Source organism: Tenrec ecaudatus, chromosome 11, assembly GCF_050624435.1.
Source record: "Tenrec ecaudatus isolate mTenEca1 chromosome 11, mTenEca1.hap1, whole genome shotgun sequence".
Classification (NCBI taxonomy): Eukaryota; Metazoa; Chordata; class Mammalia; order Afrosoricida; family Tenrecidae; genus Tenrec; species Tenrec ecaudatus.
The window spans coordinates 30,199,700-30,221,170 of record NC_134540.1 but is presented as its reverse complement, the minus strand read 5'-3'; the positions used below and the strand labels follow the sequence as shown (position 1 = coordinate 30,221,170).

The window sequence follows — 21,471 nt, the reverse complement described above, 5'->3', positions numbered from 1 at the left end:
AAATGCACGACTTGCCATATTCAGTGTTTGTATTCCATATGTGCTTATTTCCATAATAATTTGACTGCCTTTATATATTTTGAGTAGATGTTATCAAATAATATAAAATTGAAATGAATTATGAGTGCAAAACACAGGAAAATGCTGCTTTTATTTTAAGACTAAGCTGAGTAGTTGGGAAAAACTTGGAAGAATTTATTTGTTGAAATTGGTGTGAGTAATTGTAGACAACTATGGAAATATTAGAGAACGCTGTAAGGATTCTGCACCCAGATTTTTTAATATAAGGATAGAATTTTAGTTAATGTACCTTTCTCTGTTTTTGGTTTTTGTTTTCTTAAAAAAAAATCAGAAGAACCAAATGCCAAAGGGTACTCCCAGAAGGCCTTTGGCCTTTTTCAAAGGCTTGGCATTTGGATGTGTACTGATTGTGAACTCCAAATTGACATAAATATCTCAAGGTATATACTGATAATATTTACAACTCTTTGGATGAGGAGCTATATTTTATAAATAAATATCCAAGGCATATTCCTTCAAATGACTTCTTCAATGAAGCTCACTAATTATTCACTTAGGTATTTTCCCATAGAATGTAAATAAATGTATTCCTCACATACTTGACCATTTTGTATACACCAATTATATGTGCAATAACAGTTTCATTAAAACATATTTATATATGGTCTTTAATACATGATTATTAATTACATAAATTGATAAATTAATGTCAAGTTAATCATAGTACAAACACCAAAATTCTTAAAATATCAGGTTGGTAGAATTAAAAACATGTAAAACTCATTTGTTATCTACATATTGTCATAAAACATGCGTTCATACACACTCACACATGAATTGCTATATCCAATTATGGGTTTTTAGCAATGTTTGGACTCAAGATTATTATATCCCTCTCAGCATAACCTTCTCATGTGTGTTCATATTCTTTGTGGCAAATTATCATTACATTGCTCTGAAAGATGACGAAGAGAGTTAGATTAGAATTAATGTGATCTGACTTCTTCACTTTTGCATGAATCTAGCAATGCTAATGTTACAGAAATTTAATTTGAACAGCAAATACCCAATAGATTATTTAAATAAGCTACCAAGAATATAGAGTCGTAATTGCTTTCAGTGATATAATATACATATATTTTCAATGTATAAAAGAACAATTTCTGTCATTTTTATATGCAAATTCTTTTGACAATGAGCTCACCCGGTACATGGCAAGTCTTGAATGCATGTGCAATTAGGTGATCTTTTGAAAAGACTTTTTAAATTAAGACAGGTGAGTCATTGGATTCTACCATCAAGATGAACTGCTATGTTAACATCTCAATACTATTAAAGCATGTGGATAACCTACCTATTGCTTCCTTTTTATTGGGGGGGGGGGATGTCTTTCTTGTTATTTTTCTGGTAAGAATCAGCCACATGATTAAGAGTTTAGAGTCAATATTTAATTCTTGAGATCCTTGGAAAACATCCATGTAGGACCAACAATGACCAAGGCACCCTGCACACTGTCATCCGTCTGCAAGAGGCACAGAGCCTGCCATTCAGGAAGACTGCGGTTGACACTGCAGTATCTTGAAATCTGACAGCGATTCACTTTACGGCACTAGAAACAACACACACATATTTAAATGTTGATTCGGTATTTCCTCATTCTGTAAGGATAGGCAATTGAGAAAAGGCCTTCTCATTGAAGAGAGAAAGAGATTAATGGGACTTTGCAGTGGAGAATACAATCAATCAATCAATTACATTTTCAGCCTACTCTACTCCATGCATGGTTTATGGTCTGCATGGCCAGGTAGTTTCATTTGCTTGAGTAGATATTATTTTATTGTATTTTGGTTGAAGGTTTAATCTGAAAATTATATTTTCACATAATTTTGTATGTATGTAACTAAGTGACATTGACTAGCTTTTTCCCAGGGTGTCAGCATTATCATTGTTTCCGTTTCTCTTATTCTGTTTCCATCAAGCTCCACTTCCGGCCCCACTCCTCATCCCTGGACACTCCCCAAGGTCCCCACTGCACCTCATGCTCACTCTCCTTTATCGTCCTGTCGTTGCTCTAAGCTAAATGTTGACCATTAGGCCTCATATATTTACTTTTTGTGTGTGTTTTTAATTTTTCACAGTACTCCCAGATGATGCTGTTTATTTTATGAGTTAATCTTAATCTGCTATTCAATTGCTAGGTGATTTCCAGACAAGCAGTCTTAGTTGGTTTAGAATATGTTTCCCTTCATAAGTACTATGATTTAAAATCAATCTGAGCATCTATTGCTGAGTAGCATTCACTGTTTTCTAGAAGCTTGCTATTTTACAGTGTTTCTGGACAGTTCTTCCCAGCTATCCTTTCATCCATGTGTTATTGCCATAAAATTGTTGTATGATCTATTATAATTGCCTATTTTGAAATAATATTTCAGAAGCTCTGTAGCTTTCTAAACTTACCTATGGCCATTGGCAGTAAAACAGCACACATTGTGTATGACTAAAGAAAACTCACCTGAAACAAACCAACACAAGTTATCCAGTTCAAGAAAAGATTCCTCATTTAAATGTTGTTGTTAGGTACGCTGGAGTTGGCTCCTACTCATAGTAACATTACAAAAGAAAACAAACGTAAAAAGAAATAACACCGCCCAGCCTACACCATCCTCGTAACCATCTGTTGGTGTGAGACCCTTGTTGCCATGACTGGAGCCCATTTCTGTGAAGTCTTTCTTCTTTGCTCCTAACCGACCCTCGCCTTTGGCAAACATGGTACCCTCATCCAAGAACGGGTCCTTCCTGCTAGCACAGCTCAGGTACAGCATGGGGCAGAGTCACTCTAGTCTGACTTCTAAGAAGCATTCGGACTGTCCATCTGCCAACACAGACTTCAATGGGATGGCTCACAAACAGGTCTACAGGAAAACTGCAGTTCATGAAAGGAAAGGGTAGCAGCAAAAAATAAACATACTAAAAATAGATGTTATTCAAATGTGCATAATAGCTATGCCTTGATACAAGGCAAAATAGATAACAGAAAGACTGGTTTTTCATCTAATCCTTATGTTGCCAACAAAGTGTCTATTAAAATTCATTGGCAAACTATTTACATTTTTTAAAGCTTTGGTTATTACATTCTCATACCGGTCACCTGATTGTATAGAAACTATTGTGAGGGAATGCTTTTTTTTATATCATTGAATGACTTATGTATTGCTGTTAATGTGACGGTTTAAAGTCTTTCATTCCTTTTCAACTTTAACAGAAGACAGATGTTCAAGATGACACTGCATACTGCTTATATCGGAGCTTAAGGCCTCATGACTAAAATTTGACTGTGGCCCCCAGTTGCTCCAGAAACCTCTTTCAAGTTGTAGTCACTGGGAGTTGAAGCCAACCCAGAGGGGCATTATTTATGGTAGAAGACCTACTAAGCTACAACCAACGCTGCCATTATTCACAGTCTGTATTGTGAGGCCATTGTCAGGGGTCCTAGAGTAAGTGAACAAACAAAAGGCAGATGCCCATGGCACCTGGACCCAAACTCGTGCCACCGGCCTTATAAAAACTTGTCAAACACATCCTAACAATTATGTTGTCCAAGATCTGTGTGCTTGGCTTAATAAGCCATCGCACTGAGAAGACGTGATCTATTTCTACATCTTTGCCACTGTGCATGTCTTCTGCCTGTCTATCATCATCATCATCATCATCATCATCATCTTCATCTTCATCATCTCTTAAGCTACCTACGGTTCACGGAAGCAAGGAAAGGGAGAGATCGGGAGCTGGCTCAAATGATGGCCTGCTGTCACGGCTCTGTGCAGGCTTTGCAGCTACCCTCAGCTCACGCTCATCGTTGGGGTTGGCCCAAGGCTCTGCACCAAGAGAACATCCTCCTGTAGGATTGTGGGCTACTGCGTCCTTTACTGAGAGTTAGGAAAACATTGATTTGTATAGAAATATTGCAGTCAGAATGCATCCTAATTTTAGATTTTCATGTTTTATATTTACTATAGTTATAATTTTATCCATGCCAGCTTCCCAATGAAATGTTTTATGGGTTCCCAACTGGAAATAATTTTCTTTATCTAATTACTTTCAAAGCTGCTGTCAGAGTTGAAGCCTTGGAAGCTATTGGTGGCATTGGGACCCATTCCGTTTCCACAGGCAGCTTGAAAAATACCTCTCCATGAGCAAACAGCTCAGGTGCAGGGAAAACCGAGGCCTTACAAGAACAGCTGCAGAGCAAATGGGATTGCAGCCCGATTTCTTGCTTCCTCTGGCTTTTATTAGTCCGCAGAGTGGTTAGGAACAAATGGCATGGGATTGCCAGGAACATTTTAGAATGCCCCTGGGGACCTCCGCCTTGTTAAATCTCCTTGCTGTGCCAGTTGTCATTTAAATTCAGAGTTACCATCCCTTATGACACAGAAGGTGGGTTGCCTGTAAAACCCCACAATCAAGGAAGCTCTCAGTGATGAGGAGGAGGTTAAAAGACATCACCAATTGCTCTTCATTTTGTTTTATTTTATGTTCTCCCCTTTGCCCAACAGGCCCTCACACAAGCTTTGCCTCATACCAGTTTGGACCAGACACACTGTGAATAGACATGGATTCACCGACAAGCCATGCTTGTCACCAGGCAGCAGTTGTCCTCACTGGCCTGCCCGATATCACAGTGGCTTAAAAAAAAATAGCCATTATTAAAGCAAAATTGGGAAACATTTCCAAATGTTCCCAATTTCCCTCCATCATAATAAACTCTAAACTGAACCCTCTGCCCTCGTCCGAAAGAGGCCTTCAATGCCCCATCTCTGTGTTCACAGCCTGTGTTCACTGTGTTGACATGCACTGTGACTAAGTGCTCACCTCATTTGTTGGCACACATTGGTTTCATTAATAAGGAAATGGGTTAAGAAGAAAAAGTATTTCGAATGAGAATAAATGCCCAAGAAGTGACAGGTGAATGGTTTAAAGTCACCATTCTTGTCACTTTGGGGCTACACTGCAGCCCCTCAGTAGAGTTCGTAAACAAAGGTACTTCTCCTTCCCCGTGCATCCACCTGCTCAAGTGCTAACCACATTGCAAATCCTAATTGAAATCCTTCCTCTTCTCCATAGTGTGTCTAATGAAATGTAATTCCTACAGATATTTTAAACAGAGAAACATGTGATTTGGTTAAGAAATGATTTATCAAAATAATCCTATTTACTATTATTTAACTTTTCAAGATTCTATGACAATTAATTAGATTTTACAGCTTTTTAGAGAGAAAGAACTGTTTCTATATCTCTAATGTTTTCTTAAAATGAATAGTAACATTTATTTCCCACAATATATATGCTAAAAATAACATTTACAAAATCATTTAATTTTACTTGCAACCTGAAATTTCTTGAAATTATAATCTACTCACCAGCACCCCATAAAAGTGCCAGCCTGCTCTTATTTTGTACTTGATTTTCCATTAATGGCTTAGATTTTAGTTACAATTTGGTCTCTTGGTTGCTCTGGAAAATGAGTCATATATCTGCTTTAAATTACCTGTGCTAATACTCTTACTTACCAATATGTAAAAACCATTTGAATTCTTCCCATAAGTGATAGAGTCTCTAAGAAAGGCTCTAATTACTACATGTCAACTGTGAGAGGCAGCGTGGAAGCATGAAAAGGAACAAAAATACGATATAGCCACTTATAAACCCAGTGATCTAATTGTCATCAGTTTCCAGATACAGAAAATTGTCAGAATATTTTTTCTTCAGAAATTGTCTTATAGGTTTTGTTGTTGTTGCTTAGTGGCATGGGGAATAAAGCAGAGAAATATGTCAAATATAGGAGAAAAGTCTAAATTATGACTGTATATTAATAAAGCTCTGTGGTAGTCTAATAGTAATGACAAAAAAACAAACTGAAATCAGAGTTAGGCAAACCACTCACCTAAAGCGAGAAAATATGGTTACCAAACTTATCAATATGTTCTAACTTTGGGCAAGCAATTCAACTTTTCTAACCCTCAGCTCATGTCTATAACTAAATGTCGTAGGAAATATTGTCATGATTCCAATCACACTTAACATTCCCAGTTTTCTAGCTCATTTTTGGTGAACATGAAAAAATAAATGAAAACATTATGAACTATTGATAGCTAGGTCGATTAAAGATAAGGTGGGTTTTCTCCTCCGAATGCCTATGCTGAATGGCAATTAGCTGGCCAGGTGACAACCAAGGGATTGGGGAGAAATTACACACACATTAGACACATATGGGGATGATCCAAAGCCAGGCATGCTCAGAGCAAGTTCAACAGACAAAGGTGAAGGTCAACCTAGGCATGCACACTAGACACCGGTGAGATCACATCACAGGTGCAGCTGAACAAAGCCACGGGAATAGCCAATGCCCTCCCCAGGACCCTTCCATGGGGATAGGAGGCCACAGTAGCAGAGACTGAGGGCAGGCTGTTCTCTCCTTCTTTCAGCCCACAAGGGGGATCTCTCCCTGTGCGCAGTGCACACACAACCTCTCCAGGGCTAACACTCCTTCTTTTTTTGGTTCTGGGACTCCTCTTTTGGTTCTGTGGACTCCACTTCTCAGCCATGTTCAAGGTAGTTTGTCATGCCTCTCCGAAGCAGCCATGTTCTGTGACAAGCTGTCCCATGTCCCCTTCCCCGTGGCCATGAGAGCTGTCCAGAGACAGCGTGCACTCTCTGCGACTGTTACCCGAACCGTCCCTTTCCCTTATCAAAGCTACTTGGATTTACAGACGTGCTTCTGCCAAGCGAATTCATTCAGCATTGAGTAGCAATTACTGGGAAAAACCATCCCAGAAACCGAGCACTAACACTTAAACTTCCTACAAATAATCATTCATTAGTGTTACCTAGTGATAGATATCCTCTTACTATCAACATGTTCAATTGATTGGGCATTTTTATGTTACTATCAACATGTTCAATTGATTGGGCATTTTTATGTTATGATGAAATTATTCAGATGATATTTTGTTGCAATGGAATTACTTAAAAGAGGTAATAGTTCACAATTCCTCCATAAATTTTAAAACAAAAATGGGATTAAGTACTTGTTCTGAGCTTCTTCCTATTTGTGCTACTGCTGTTGTTCTTGTTCGTTGCCGCTAAGTCGATTTTGACTCATGGTGACCCACGTGTTCACCATAGAGCTGCGCCTCAGGATTTACAATGGAAGCAGAGCTCGCCGGAAGCCCAGCGTGCACCCCACTGTACCACCAGGGCTCCAGATGCTGACTCATAGTGATCCTATGCAGGTTTTCCAAAGTTGTTTATTATCATGGGAATAGACAGCCTCCTATTTCTCTGGTGGGACAGCTGGTGGGCCAGCCAGAACTACCCAGTTTTCACTCAGCAGCTCCTGTTTAACCGACAGAACCAACAGGGATCTGGTGGCATTATGAACACTGCTCCTTTGAGATTGCATTGTGAATTCTGTGTGTGTGGAGAAAACAATGATTGATTTCAGAAGCAAGAAAAGAAAAATGTAGTATCAAATTTGAGCACTGAAGAATATTATTATTAAAAGATATTCATTTTATTTCATCTTTAATTCGATGCATATTTATCTCTGGGAAAACTTGTTACAGTGTTATAGCCATATGAAAATTTACATAGCTATAAGACGATTGGCTTCTTTAGTACTTTAAAGGCGTGCCATGCCATGGATTCGGTTGTATGGGTCATCAGCAAGTCTAGTCCCTAGGCTCAATTGGATACGTGCAATTAAAAGAAAATATGTATACAATTTCATGATCTTTAATAAATCACTGGACAGAAGCATTATGCAGTATCCTGTAGAAAATATGCACTGGTTTTATATAACATGTCTGTGCGGCTAATCGTGCCAGGTGGCAGTGTAAGCACTGCTTAATCTGACCACATAAGCACATTGGCTAACACGTGGCAGAACCTGGGTTTGAATATAGACTCACGGCTGTCCTTCTTTCCTTCAGAAGCACGTTGCCAGGTAGGGCGCAGAACTAGCGAAATAATACTCATTTAGTTCAGACAATCGTCTATGGACAGATTGTCCATGTTTGAATCATTCATTCCGAGCTTCCATCTGTGACTAAGAGTGCTTGTAGCGAAATTAAACACATGTAAAAGACCAGTCAGAAGAAAAGACTTGTGTATTAATTAGGCCCAGAGAAAGCTACGGTAGCATAAGACAGAGGCTGGACACCTGCAAACTGGCTTATGAAGGGACTATGAGGCATGTGATTAGTACTGGAGAAGTGTGAGTTATTCTTCGGGCAACAACACATTTCAATTAGCTCTGCTTTATAAATCTGACCAAACAACGTGAAGAATATTTACTGACAAGCTCAAAAATACTAGGAATAAAATAGACAATAAAGCCTGTGAGTCACCCGCAGTGTTTTTCAAAATACCAATTCATTGGTTTTTCAGCATTTGAAAATGGAAGCATTTCTTCTTTAAAAATTCTGCTTCTTTGATATATATTGTTTCCAACACTTTTTCTATATTCTTCACTTACCCACCTCTCTGTTTATTTGATCTTAGTGTTTTCCCATATCCCACAAAAACGCATTTCCTGGGGCTTTGTTCTTTGATCATATTTTCACATGTTCCCAAGTTTTATATCTCCTCCAAATTTGATCATCACTCTGTATATACTCCTCCCAAGTTTATGTCCCTAACTATAACTTATTTTCCAAGTTCTAGACTTGAATTTCTAATTCTCTATTGAACATGCAAGGTGGCATATTTTGAATTTCAGTCTGAGACGGTGGTTCTCAACCTTCCTAATGCCACAACCCTTTAATACAGTTCCTCATGTTGGAGTGACGCCCCCAACCATAAAATTATTTTTGTTGCTACTTCATAACTATAATTGTATTACTGTTATGAATCAAGCAACCCCTGATAAAGGGTCGTTTGACCCCATACTTATCTTTTGGATTAATTGATAAATGGACAATGCCAAAGAAAGGCCTGCACAGCTTTACACTCCACTCTTTGATTTGGCCGCTCAGTCGGCACATCCGTTTACTGGCGCACCTACTAGTGAAATGAGGTTGTCAAGTGCCCTTAGCTCTTTCTCCCCACAGGTTGACCTTCTGCTGTCAGATTCATGACAGCACCACACAAACCTCTTGCTAGTGACTCTGTTTGGACCTAGAGTGACCCCTGAAGTTTGTTAAGAGAAGAAACCTGCAATTTCGAGGGTTTTTTGTAGGTTGGTTCCTCTTTGGTCATATCTGTGACCTTTCGAAAACAGACTTCCAGGCCTTTCTTCTGCTGCACCTCACCCCCTTGCTTCTGAGAAGCCTCGGGTGAGACTGAATTGCTAGCCTTTCAGGTAGTAGCCAGGTGTTCATTGTAACACCTGGAGATTAGCTGTACGAGCACAGTCTTCCTGAACTTTCCTATTGCCATTGTCTATAAAAGCCCCAAACCTGTGTTCGCACAGTCATCGGCTGACTCATCATAACCCCATCGGCTAGAATAGAACTCGCTCTGTGGGTCCCCAGGCTGTCTGTGTTTAGAGAAAGAGAAGGCCCCGTTTGTCTTTCCCAAGGTGAACGAAGAGTTCCAACCACTGCTCTTCAATGAGCGCTTAACTACTGCACAATCAGGGATCCGCCTCCCAGTGCTCTCTATCGCGTCCGAAACCAAACTCCCTGCTGTGGAGCTGACGCAGACACAGAGAGACCCTACAGGGCAGGGCAGACCATTCCTGAGAATCCCCCAGACTGTCACTCTTCCTGGGAGTAGACAGGCCCTTCTTACTCCCGCCGAAGTGCTGACCTTGACCTACTACCATGATGCCCGCATTCTGATGAAAGCCATAGTCCTTCAATTTGAATTCCAAGTTTACCTTATGAAATTACGTCTTCGGCTTTTCGGTCTCAGACCCAGTGTCTGTGCTCTGCGTGTGCGTGTGTCTGTGTGTGTGTGTGTGTGTGTGTGTGTGCGTGTGTGTGTGTGTGTGTCGGGGGGTGGGGGGGTGTCAGCCGCAGCACAGTCAGTGTCGCCGAGAGCGCTCCTGCGTGCAGTACAGCAAAGCAAGGCCCAGGATCCTGAGTCCCCCCAGCGACTCTGGAGCGCTGTGTGGTAGCCGAGGTCAGTCCGTCTCACTGAGGTTCTGTCCCCTTGTCCCCGGCCCTAGACTAAACGATCTTTATTTCTCTGGACTGTCAGAATGTCTCCAAAGTCCCACACTTTTCTATTTCAACGGCTACCTTGTTTAGGAAGGCTTCCTTGATGTTTATATTTAGTTACATTCCTCACTTCCTTTCATAACATTTTCTTTTTACACACGTATCATGCTCTGTCTCTATTCTACAACTACTTCATACACATTAGATTTTGTCTCCTCTTTGTCTATCAGGAATTTCTGAAGTTCACTGCCTTCAGGTTAAATTCAACTTGTGTTTCCTCAGCGATGTCACCTTAACTACAATTAGAATATAAGCTATCTAGATCACTCTGTATCGCAATTATTATTTGTGTATGTAGATTAATCTCTCTCAGCACTCTGCATTCCTTTTTACTCATGAATAGAGACTGCTTCAGGGAGAGGTGTGTAGGTGGCTAATGTAAAAGTGCTTAGCTACTTTTAAAGAGAAATTAAGTGCAGATGTGCAAAAAGTGCTGATAGATCTTCCATTTGAAAGTAAAAGTGGAGCCTCACGTGAACTGGAAATTGAGAGATTTTGAAACCGAAAGATGGAAGGACATTTCTTTTACTTGTGATGTGGTTTATATCGATTGTCTCACCAGCCATGCCACTCTCCCTAATCTAATTCATGTATACAATTCAGTATATATAATTGTTCGGGAATTGTTTCATTGCCTCGGAATCATTGTGCCTTGGAAACTTAGAATCATATAACTATAAACATAGGCATTTAACCTTTCTGCTGCAATTCTGTGTTTTCACAGAACGCTCTCAGCTGACTTCAACTCGCAACAACCTGTTGTGATGCGTATAGAACAGAAAATAGTATATTAATTGTACCTTCAGGCATATTTTCTCTGTTATCTTTCCTGTCATTGAGGAGCCTCTCAGTTGCAGTGCTTCAGGACGGACATTAACCTAAGGGTTGTTGGTTTGAGCCCTCCCCACGGCTCCATGAAATAAAGACTTCACAATCTGTTCCCTTAAAGACCATAGTCTCTAAAACCCTACGTGGCAGTTCCACTCTGTCACACGGAGATGCTGTAAGTAGAAAGTCACTCCTAGGCATCTACGAATAGCAGGATCAGCTGTCCATCTGCTTCCCTGGAAGGAGGATTATGTCGAACCTTAAGTGTAGCTAACAGTAGATTTTATTTTATTTCACATGTAACCCTCAGGGATATGTGTGTATGTGAGTGTATTTGTGTGTGTGTGTGTGTGTGTGTGTGTGTGTGTACAGCCCTGGGGGTTGCATGTGAAATAAATCTACGGACACTTAAAAAGTAATGAAAGTGATCGAGCAATTGTATTGTATGAAATATGCCTTATGTCCTAATAAACGTGTTTAAAAATAAATATTCTAAAAACATCAAACAAAAGTAAGGTAAGCTTGCACTGAAGATAAAAAAATTCACTCAACAGGTGTTTTCAACATCAATTTGAACATCAGACGCTTTATGATAGGGACTTGCATCTGTCTAGGCTCTGGTATGGGCAACCCTTCCATTTTTCTTGCGTGGTCAAAGATGGCGGTTTGCTGTTCCTTTATAATGTGAGTCTCTTCTTCTCTTAAGAATACAGTGCCATTACGGGTAAAGAAGAAAATGACAACAACACTAATGCAGCCCTTTAGTGTTCCATAGCTGGAGCCCCCCACCCCCACCCAAAGCACAATACCTTCAGGTCTGGCTAATCCCCTCCCCACACCCACTTCCTCTAATGTGGAATCACTGCTGACAATAGTGCAGCTCGGAGTGCGTATTATTTAAATGACTAAAATTACAGCGTTGGCAGTGGGAACTGCAGTGTTCTCAATCCCATCACCAGGGAAAGAGCTCTGGGTACATGACAGCTTAGAAACTGCCTTCATGGGGAGAAATGTTCATATAAATCAATTTTCTGCTGGAAAAAAGGGAAAAAATTAATTTGCTGTGTACTTATTTAAACAGCTGACTGAGAGTTTATTATGCTTGATTACAGGCCTTCAGCAAACGCCGTTGCTTCCTTTTGCTTCCCTCCCTGGCTTCTAATGAATTTCCATTGACAGAGCCTAGAGCTATCCTCTCAGAAATCATATAGAATCTGACATTGCTAAAAAATTAACCTCAAAAAGGTGTCTTTGGGTGTTGCCTTTCAAATAAAATTTTAATAGACAACTGCAGGTTGAGAGCTCATTCGTTGTAACCTGATAACTAAGCAAGATTCACAAGCTGTCCCTGGTCTGCAGATGGAGCTGTTGACAAAATAGTATTATCCACTTGAGAAAAGCAGGCCACTGACTGGAGTTTTATTGAATGTTTCTTTCTCTTCTTTGCAATTTTTTTATGGACTATGGCCTCAAGCTATAGCCTAAGTATAATCTTCTCAATTAAAAGAAATCTATCCTTGGAAAATTTAATACAGCTACAAATTTTGATGAGCATCACCTCTCTTGGTTACAGGATTGGGCCACATAAAACCTACATAAATGGAAATGGAGGTGCATGACAGTGAAGAGTGATTCACTTAAATGGATAAGCCACAAGATGCTAAGAAAGCTTACAGAAATAGAGTCCGCATTATCTCCCTCTTAAAAAAATGTGCACTAAGTGTTTCACATCTAGGATCAGACAATACTTTCTTGGGGGTGGGGAATCTTTTTCTTTTCTGTTTTATCTAATAAATAGCTTGTTATCACAATTTAGCAGGTAGTTGACATAAGTTACTTCGTACGACTTAAGTCCAGCATGGACTAATACGGAACTGTCACATTTTAATGTTGAAAGGGATATTAGAGATAATCCAGATTTGCATTAACAGAATTTCAGAGTTGGAAGAGAACTTTGTGATCAGTCATTTATTTTTTCATCAACTACACAGAAAGCATCCATGTGCATGATCACATCTGATTGCTACTAGAATTCACGCATCATCTCACTAGACCCTGTTCGGCTCTACCATGAGGGTGTCTCACAAGCACAGCACAGGCTGCGGTGAGGCCTGATGGATGTTAGGGAGTGGCCATGGTGGGGCCGCCAGCTGTCCAGCCACTCCATGAGAGCCATGGAGCAGATCCAGTCTTTCCTAAGGAGCACTACGAATTGGAAAGGGCTCTACCACAGTGCCTTTGGCTCATTGTCTTGTTTTAAGGCAAATGAGGACAGAGGGAGAGATGCTCGCCACAAGGGCTCGTGGTATGTTAGAAAGTACACATTTTAAAGTCAACTAAATAGATGTTTTCAGGCCATTTAGGAGAAGTCATTCTTTTAGATTAGTGGAAACTGGGTTGGCTACATGTCAGGGATGGTATAAAACCTAGGGTCAGGAATAAGGCTTTCCTGTTTTCTTTCAGAATTATTTCCACAACATAATTCACTTCCAGGTAATGTAGCTTTAAAACTTTTGTGGAAAAATATAATTGGAAGATAATAGGATTTTTCTTACAAATTTTGAAGCTCCCTTGTCTACAGGAATGAAGAGACTCAGTGAACAGCCTAACCACATGCTAGATGGGACTAAGAATTCTGCCCTCAACTACATTACAGAAAATACATAGGAGTCTCCCAGACTTGGTCCTAAAGGCATTTATTTCATTAGATTTTTAAGTAATGAACCGTATTTGTTTATCAAAATTCTCTTTTATATTTAAATTCTTAAGTACTTTTTCAGCCTAATAGGACTGAATTCCTGTCATTACGGAGAGCTTAAATGATGCTAAGAAAACATATCTGACGAGTGTATTGTTCAAATCCTCTCGCATTTTATTTTGCTCCTATAGAGAGAAAAACAAAATGAAACATACTCACAACAACAACAGAACTGCACCTGATTATTTTCTGATTATTTTAACGTTTTATGTGCTAAGCAATAGAAATGGCTTTAAACATAGAAGCTTTTGCATCTGAAAATTACTATAATATCTGTCTTGATATCTCAGAGGAAAAATAAGCTTAATCACTATAATCATCATTGAGAAAATAAACACACTATTCTATACTCACTGAATTAGACTTCTTTAGAAGAGAACGAGGATGGGAGAAAGAAAACATGTATTGTATTTGTAAAAAGGCACAAAATATTTGACTGCCATCAAATATGAAAATATGGTAATTTTGGTCATATTTCTTAGTAAGGTCACAATACTTTATATTATAGTCAGTATTTTTTATCGTCTACCTCATTTGATGTCCACTATATTTCAGGTTCGTGGAAGCCATGACAACATTCATATTGACGATGATGGAACCATCTAGAAAGTGTGCTGTGGTGTCTGCTTTTATGTTGGTGACTTCTGGAGCACTCACAAGAACTCCTGCCGAGCCCATCCTGGGCCATTGTGAGCCATGGAATATTGTCTTGATTTTCAATGTGAAACTTTGCACTTCAGTTTTCAAATTAAAAACAAGTACACTGGGTGCTATCCAGTCTACGGAAAAGTTTATCTCCTGCCTGCTCTATAGCGCATGGGATAACTTTTACAATTCCATATACCCATCTAATTTATAAATAACACTCCTAAATTACATGTCTGATCTCTGAGATATTTAGTTACACCCACAAAGAAGTCATGTGTTTATGTGATGGTTAGAGTTGAAGTCCACTGGCCCTATTTTGATGCAGGTAGGCGTGGCTCCCAGGCTATCAATAAGGTTGCAACCTGAGGACACTTCTCTAGGGATGTGGCCTTTGATATGAGAGAGAACCTGAGTCAAGCCGAGCCTAGCCGCTTTACCCCTTTGCTCTCTGGATAAGGTGTCTGACTCACTGAACTCCTGTTGTGTTGCCTGCTGATTCCAGGCATTGTCAGTGGACTGCAGAGCTTGGATGTATTTTGCCGACCTTAGACTTGTTTTACCTCGACCTCCACCAGCTGCGCCCTTCCTGCTTCTTCATCCTGCATCCCGTCCATCAACTTCCACAGCTCCACCTTTAGGTTTCATCAGATTTATGAAATGGACTGTACTTGACATACTTCTGCCCCTGTCTATGCCATTTCTTGATATGAATCCCATTCTGGTGTCTATTCACAGATGAGCATCACTAGTTTTGTTTTCCCAAGAAGCCAACTGAACACCATGTATTTGAACACATTAAAATCCATAGTAATGTATAAACCTCCAAATGCAAAGCATGTTTTTATTCAACTTAAAACATAATATAATGTTTCTTACAGAATTCCTTAAGCATGTCATAATGATGGAGTTTAGTGACTTCAGATGCTTTCATTTCATTTGGAATTACCTTTGCCTTTTGTTTCAATGTATTCTAATTATAGCCTTACTTAGAGATGTGCTACCAAAAGATCAGAGTTCAAATCAACCTGCTGCTCTGACCAAAGAAAGGTGAGTCTATTCCCTAAAGATTTAAGGTCTCAGAAACCCAACGGGGTAATTCTAACCCATCCCATATGGTCTCTGTGAGTCAGAATAGACACAATGATCAAAAGTAAGGTTTGGTCGGTGGTGTAGCTGGGATGTGAGTTGGTCTATGAAGCACAGAGTCCAAAGTTCAAAACCACCAGGTGCTTCATGGGAGGAGGATTCGGCTCTTTAGTCCAGCAAAGAGTTCCAGGCTTAAAAACTCACAGGGAACTTCTACAATGTTCTCGAGGGTGGCTATGAGTTGAAATTCACTCCATACGGTGAGTTAGGTTTTTGGTTACCACTGTATAAGTTTAAATATTTGGAAAATCTGAGTCAGAATCCACTTGATGACACTGAGTTTGAATTTTCAAGAGGCATAATTTTATTCCTATTTCATTGCATTTTATATTATTTAATTTTAATAAAACACATTTGCCATAAGTCTTACTAAAATTCAAACAGGTATAGGAAATGAAATGGGTTTATAAGTAAGTAGCTGTACCTAAATGTTATTTGAATATATGAGTAGTAACTACTGAATAAACACTTGTCAATATAATTATTTATTACATAATAACAATCAGTTATTTTATTAAGTTTATGTTTTTATTTTTAAAGGGGGTAAGATGCTAGTAAAGATCACTACTGAAAGACAGCAGTTTATATATCCAAAAATTCTAGAGGTTTGTCAACTCTTTTCACAATTAAAAATAAAATATTCTCAAAGCTTTATGTTATTTTAATTTGTATATACCTTTGGTTCATTGTTGTACTTCTAAAGGTAAGTAGGTAATAGATACAGTGAAAAAACACATTTATTTGATCAGTTATGCACGAGTGAGTTAATTCTAATAGTAACTCAGAGTGAAAAATGTAGCTTCCACTGGAAGACATGTTTGCATGCCATGTGGCAGAATTCCAGTTTGCTGGTTCAGAAGCAAGAGTAGCACAGACATGTCTCCAGCCACCTATAACCTCAGCACTATGAAGGTGAAATACAGAAACCATTTCAAAATAAGTGGTGATGGTCTTCAGAGATGGCAGTCACCAGCCCTGCAGGTTAGAGTGTTGCAGAGTTCCACAAGGACATGCCAGCTGAGAAATCTAGCTATGATTCTGTTGTTGAAAAACATTTTTGTCATGCCACTGAAAATATACTATAAATCCAAAAGGCATCTATGGAGGACAGTGAAATTCAAAGCAGAATTTCTATACAGGGTGCCTATAATAAAACCGTGTATATAATGTGATTTCAAGAAACACATTGCCCCAAGAAGAACCACCTTGTTAATAGTGGTTGTGCACAGCATTGACCTAAGGGGCTGTCTGATGATCAACATAAACCAAATATCAGGAAACCACTGTGCGGGTTGCAGGCAAGTTAATTTATAAGGTCAGTTAAGAGAAAAACATTATCACGCTACTGAAGTTGCAGCAAGTCCTCGGGAGAGTATTTGGGTTTATATTGATTGCGGCAGGGACACCCTTGGGTGATGTCAAGCATTAATTTGTGGCCACTCTCTCACAAATGCACATAGCTCATATGGAGAAAAAGAAAGTCATTGTCAATGGTTTTGGTTATTCTACATTAATGGCTATTTAAATATATATGTATGAGAAGATATCTGTGTGGGAGCTAAATTGTCTTTATTTTTTGAAAAGTCTGTAGAAGAATTCCATTATCTTTTGATGCCATTCTGCCAAGAAATGTTTGAAGCCTCCTGGTACACAGTACATATACACATATAATATTTTATATGTCAGAAACTTCTCTGTGCTAACACTCTTTTCCTCTTTCTTCTGTAGGTAGGGAAAATTGCAGATACTCAAATATTTGCAAAATTGAGTGTGTGATCATTTCTCAAAGTACATATCACTGATATAAATATTTAACTAGCAATTGTGTTATATTGAAACTAGGTTAAATCTGAAATCAAAATATATGGTGCTCGATTCTGTTTGGCATCTGTACATGGCATAAACAGTAATCATGTTTAACTGCTAAATGAAAGGCTGATGGTTTGAGTCCAACCAGAGTCACTCCGAAGAGTCTCAAGTTCTAGAAATGGGGGGGGGGAGTGGTGTGGGGGAGGGGGAGCAGCTTCTGAAAATGTGAGGAAACACAGTTGTACTCAGATACACAGGGAACCCCCTCAAATTAAAATCTACTTAAAGGCAATTGCTTTTAGTTCCTGCTACTCAGCCTGTGACTTAAAGTTGACTGTAACGTGTCAATAATCCCTAGGGCAGCGGTTCTCAACCTGAGGGTCAGGACTCCTTTAGGGATTGACCAACCCTTTCACCAGGCTCGCCAGATTCATAACAGTAGCAAAATTACAGTTATGAAGTAGCAATGAAAATAACTTTATGGGTGGAGTGTCACCACCACATGAGGAACTATCCTAAAGGGCCACACATGGGGAAGGTGGAGAACCATAGCCCTGGGTATCTCAGTAATAGGTTCAATCATATCTGCATCAATCATCTACTTATGATATCTCCACAGGGAGCTATTTAAAAATAAACCTCAGCAATAACAAAGTAATCCTACCTCGAGCACATAAAACGGTATCATGCTCTCTCTTTCAGCAACAATTTTAGCCACATAACTAGTAACGTGATTCTAATTCACTGAACAAGGACATAAATGTGACACCTATCATTCTATAATTAACTTCTTTGAGAGCTGAGTTTTTGAAGCTAGGTTTGTATCCAGGTTTGTGCTGGTAACTGAATTATTGACTTCCAATATAAGCCGCTCTTCTAGTCTCTTATTTGTAATATAGGGACTGCAAATTTGCAAAATGCATTTATCCCCCAGTTCACTCCCTGTTTAGATTCTTCCAGAATGAGACTTCAACAGACTGAAAGACATACGGAGGGGAGAGGAAACTTGCTTTACACTACATATCAGTTCTATGGTGACAGAACCCAACCCTTTAGGTATTGGTCCTGTCCGTTTCTAATAGTGTCTTCAAAGCAGTGACACCTCGCTTGGTTGTGGCAGCTGGTTCCATTTGAAGTTAGTTCCAGATGCTAGTGTCTTTCCACACGTTCAGACCCATCGCAATCACTCTCCATTACACGTAACACGAGTGCCACCTCTTTAGCATTCCAGATCAATTTGGACTTTCGCCTGAGCAACTGGAATCAGCAATAGCTAAGGAGCAGCCTCCTCTCAAAAAGATTTGAGTTCTCTCCAGAGTTCTGACCTATAAGTTTGTGATGTATTAACTTTAGGTAAGTGAACCTCCTTTCTCAAAAATCTAAGCATACATCCACATGAAGAAACACAACATATTTCGCTAATAACCAGTCTTAGATTTTTAAAAATGTATTTTAATTAAACATTTTAAGGACAATGTTCCATGTTTCCTGTGATTATAAGCACAATAGTATAAGTTCTGGTTCAACTCTAATAGAATTCTGTGACGTGTGAGATATAACTATGAATTTCAAAAAGAATTACTTTTCAGAGATGAAAAAAACAAAGGAATTGGAGACACTTTAAATGACTAAATTTATGGTCTCTGAAATGTCATTTAATTTACAACAGCATTGTATTTCAACAATTTTATGATGATATTTATGCTAATTATGCAATTATTATTGTATAAGAAATATAGGCAAGATCTTAATCTATGGCTTTTATTTATATAACTACATCTACTTATTTGAGAATGTGCTCAAGGTAGCCATGTTGAAATAAATTCTGAATTCATAGTAATATATAACATAATAAATATATTCTCATAGAAGAAGCATTATTCTTTGTCCATTCCCTGGATGTTCTTAAAAATATATATCTTCGTAATAGACATACAAATCACCACTCTAGTTGGAGCAAAGTAATTCACTTTCCAGCAGCAAAACTGGATTGCTCAGGGAAGAGGTTTTGATTAATAAGATACTATGTAACTCTACCTTTGTGCAGGCAAGTGGTTGCAGCCCCATCATTTCTGCTCTGATTTGCAGGGCAACGATCTAGTGACATTCTCCACTACCGATAGTGAAGGAGACACTTCCTGACTCTCCACACAGGAACAGCCTAGCTGAGTAAGAGCTGCCAGTTAGCCTGGTCTGGAATTCAATTGCAGAGATGTGGGTGATTCATAGTGCAAATAAAGACTATCACCAGAAAACACATTCATGTGGACCGGCAGAGAAGCCGGCTGTAGTCTTGTCCTGGCTTTTTGGAAACTTTGGCCAGGTCAAAGCTCTTGGAGATCTCAGGTTCCAAACTCTGTCTTTGGAATCAGGGAATTCCATGGGGTGACACAACCCTGTAAGAATCACTTATTTTGTGTTAGCATTTTCTTTCCTTCTGAAGAAATGTACCATTTTTTCGTATTTCAAGCTCATCACTTCCTATTTCAAAACAGTTTCTTCTTCCAGAGAAGCAAACTGCCTTTCTCTCAAGACAATGTTGGGGAGACACCGCTGCTGCTTTACATCTAGCCTGTAATCAGCAAGGCAGAGAATAATTGCTTAATGGCTATAAAATATGGATACGTAACAAATCACTAAGTAAACTAACCTAAGGAGATGTCTGGAATATTGCACGGTGTGGTGAGCTAGATGGCAACCCCACCCCCACCCCCAACATGTGTACATGCTTTGTCACAGGGGCCCGCTTAGCTGTAGCGCCGTTAAGGATCTCAAGATAAGATCATCCCAGATTACCAAGTGGATTCTACTTTCAATATAACAAGTGCCTTTGAAAAAGGAGCATAGAGTGTTACACTCCCTCAATGCATGAATACCTTCTTTTATTAAATTGGAACTCTATGATGCTCACTCTCCCGACACAACGGCTGGAGCCAAAGTGTGTGAACAAGTAAATGTGGTGAAGAAAGCTGATGGTGCCCGGCTATCAAAAGAGATAGTGACTGGGGTCTTAAAGGCTTGAAGATAAACAAGCGGCCATCTAGCTCAGAAGCAACAAAGTCCACATGGAAGAACACACCAGCCTGAGTGAGCGAGTGGTCCCAAAGGGATCAGTTACCAGGCATCAAAGAACAAAAAATCATATCATTGACTGCACACCTCCATGATAGGATCGCTGAAGACAAATGGGTGCATAAGCAAATGTGGTGAAGAAAGCTGATGGTGCCCGGCTATCAAAAGAGATAGTGTCTGGGGTCTTAAAGGCTTGAAGGTGAACAAGCGGCCATCTAGCTCAGAGGCAAATAAGCCCACATGGAAGAAGCACACCGGCCAGGGCGATCACGAGGTGCCCAAGGGACCAGGTATAAGGCATCATGCAAAAAAAAAAAAAGATATAAGTGTGTGTATGTATGTGTATATATGTGTATATGTATATATGTATGTATATATATGTATATATATATCATATTAAATGAAGGGGGAAGTGCAGAGTGGAGACCCAAGGCCCAAGTGTCGACCAATGGAGATCCCCTCATAGAGGGGTTTAGGAGAGGAGATGGGTTAATTAGGGTGTGAGGTAGTATCGATGAAGAACACAGCTTTCCCCCGGATCCTGGATGCTTCCTCCCCCCAACTACCATGATCCGAATTCTACCTTGCAGGGCTGGATAAGACAGAGGCTGTACACTGGTGCATATGAGGGTTGGAGGTACAGGGAATCCAGGGTGGATGATACCTTCAGGACCAAGGGTGTGAGGGACGATGCTGGGAGAGTGGAGGGTGAGTGGGTTGGAAAGGGGGAACTGATTACAAGGATCCACATGTGACCTCTTCCCTGGGAGAGGGACAGCAGAGAAGGGGGGAAGGGAGACTCCGGATAGGGCAAGATATGACAAAACAACGATGTATAAATTACCAAGGGCATATGAGGGAGGGGGGAATGGGGAGGGAGGAGGGGGAAAAAAAAGAGGACCTGATGCAAGGGGCTTAAGTGGAGAGCAAATGCCTTGAGAATGATTGGGGCAGGGAATGTATGGATGT

General features: G+C 39.7%; 1 protein-coding gene across 5 annotated transcripts in view; it reads right to left on the bottom strand.

Moving 5' to 3' along the window:
* Nucleotides 1–21,471, bottom strand: part of PCDH9 (protocadherin 9) — a 1,088,104-nt gene that overhangs the window by 447,151 nt on the left and 619,482 nt on the right. The window lies entirely within an intron of this gene.